Source organism: Macrobrachium nipponense, chromosome 30 (assembly GCF_015104395.2).
Source record: "Macrobrachium nipponense isolate FS-2020 chromosome 30, ASM1510439v2, whole genome shotgun sequence".
Taxonomy (NCBI): domain Eukaryota; kingdom Metazoa; phylum Arthropoda; class Malacostraca; order Decapoda; family Palaemonidae; genus Macrobrachium; species Macrobrachium nipponense.
Window position 1 is genome coordinate 64,690,157 of NC_087218.1, and position 2,500 is coordinate 64,692,656.

Genomic DNA, 2,500 nt, shown 5'->3' on the forward strand with positions numbered 1-2,500 from the left:
ATTATACAACTACCCAAAAATATTAGCATGCATAATTATAAATGACTCGCTAACACAAATCACAATTGATCCCAGATAAAGGTGGTTGAACGCAGAAATTACGTATTTGGGTGGAAGCAACACACACACACACAAACACACACACACTGTTCTGGAATCACAAAGGTGTCTGCAGCTGTAGGATACACTGACCCGCGTCAGTAACGTCAGAAACGAATAATTCCGTTTATATCCTTACCGCCTATCGAAACAGAATCAAGTTTTTTCAGGACTCCAGAGGTTGCAGGACGAAAGCAGCACCAGGGAAAAGTCAGGATGCCCTCCTAAGGTCAACAGGCAGGTCCAGAGATGCAGAGACGTAGATAAGGGGGAGTACATACAGTGCTCTCCACAGTACACAGGAAGGGCGTCTGAACAGGGCAGGGGAGATTTTTCACAAACATCAAGGCTGCAGCTTCCACAACGACTTCACATCAGTCAGAGAGGAAGATCATCAACGTCCTCCGTAATACAGTTAAAAAGGGTGCCCTCAAATGCAGCAAGGTCTTCAAAGTGTATAAGCTCCCAAGAGTATCTCCGGCTTATTAACGTCCTGCAGGAATAAGGTAGGGAAAACCTCCAAGATAAGTACCCGAATCCATTCTCCTCTTATCCTCAGCCAACGGTTACCGCCAAAAGTGAGGCAATGACCCACAAATCGCCTAACAACCATCATCCAGCCGAATGAATATATGGAGAGAGAGAGAGAGAGAGAGAGAGAGAGAGAGAGAGAGAGAGAGAGAGAAAATAACTCACATGGGCGAGGTACCGCTTAAATAATAATAACTTTCGGTTGGAGCGAGAAAAACCTTAACCAGTTTTTTTTTTTTTTTTTTTGCGGCATTAAAAAAGGAAATTAAATTGAAAGTGACTGAAGGAAATTTACTTTACAATCCACGAATAAAAATTAAGCAAATGATTACAGTATGTATATGTAAAATGCTTTCTCGGGATACGACTGATTTACTATTGTCAAACAGCTTTTCTGTATCTATCCCATCCTTTGATATTTTCTTCAAATAACTTTTTAAATTGTCCATCGTTCTTTTTATTTTCATTTTAAACGTACCACGCTTGCGGTATCGACGTTACCACAGATGATTTTGCACCCTGGAAAAAAAAATTTCATTGAAGGCAAAGGAAGTTGTTTTGAAATCCATTTTATAGCGGTAAATAATGATTCACACGAACACGTAGATATTCACGTGGCATCCATGGTCGCAACGCAAATTTTATGCCTTATTCTCTCTCTCTCTCTCTCTCTCTCTCTCTCTCTCTCTCTCTCTGAGAATTCATACCTTGAACGAATGCTATAAAACAGCCATTAAGTATTCCCTTATTTAATGAATGCCTCATTTACCTGAAGTTCATCTTTTGACCTTGTTTCGAAGCAACGGCCTAATGCCAGACGGCCGTCGGCTCTCGAGATCCAGATATTCCATTTCCATTTAGCGGCGGAGACACCGGCAGTATTGCTGCAGCAATTGCAAGCGCAATATTCCTAAACGTTAAGTCCACTCGCTTCAGTTCTTAGCTTGCTCAAGGCCAGGCAGTGTGTTTCTGTCAACGGTATAATATGTAATTGGCGATATAAAATGAGATCGTAGTTTAGAAGGAAACCTTTTCTCTTTGATTAAGATTTCTCGGTTTACCCTATTTGATAAAAATGATGTGCATTATGATTGTAACGATTCGTTTTTATAAATGCTCACTTATTGGTGTAAAATAATGAAGCCACATCCATTTTTTATTCAGAGATCTAAGAAGAAGAAAGAAGTTTTCTATGTGTATTTCGTCTCTTTTCTAACTCGTCTGTTTTAATTGGATTTATAAGGAAACTCTCGCATCTTTTTATGGGGTGACGAGATAGACCATTCGAGTAGGAATCTTATTTTCGAAGAGTGACGTCGCCCGAACTCGAAATATTATAAGAGTTTTCACAAGCGTTATGCAGGAAAATTTCGCTCGATTGAAGCGAGGCTTTAACCAAGGACGGTTAGCGTAGAGGTCGTCACTTTACTTTGCAACAATCAACATTCCTATAAAACAGAAAAGTAAACGTAGGCGTAATCTACTGATATTTCAAATGTCTCACTTTCGTATGTGTGAGCAGTATGGTGCTCCACTTTTATCACTTATTTTCCGTGATTACAAACGCCCTTGTGACTAGTTTTTTAAAAATGTAATCATTAGGATTAGAAAATATTGGAAATATGCGATAGGTTCATTTCGAGTAACAGGGTAAAATCGATTTTTGTAATTTTAAAATTGACGTTTTGAAAATGTATTTCTAGCTTTTACCCGAGTAGCTAATGTGGAATTGATTTTCTTTTTTCCATATCGCTCAAAAATAACCTCTTTTATTTTATTATGTCTGTTTCAAACATAATAGCATACAACGAAGTTCAGGGAGAGAAGCGAAAGCGAGAAGAGTATTGTGATTCGTCTAAGACCAGAAATA

General features: G+C 38.8%; 1 protein-coding gene across 1 annotated transcript in view; it reads right to left on the minus strand.

The window, feature by feature from the left end:
* The window catches only part of LOC135202182 (uncharacterized), a 26,010-nt gene that overhangs the window by 1,047 nt on the left and 22,463 nt on the right, over positions 1-2,500 (minus strand). The gene's annotated exons all lie outside the window — the stretch shown is intronic.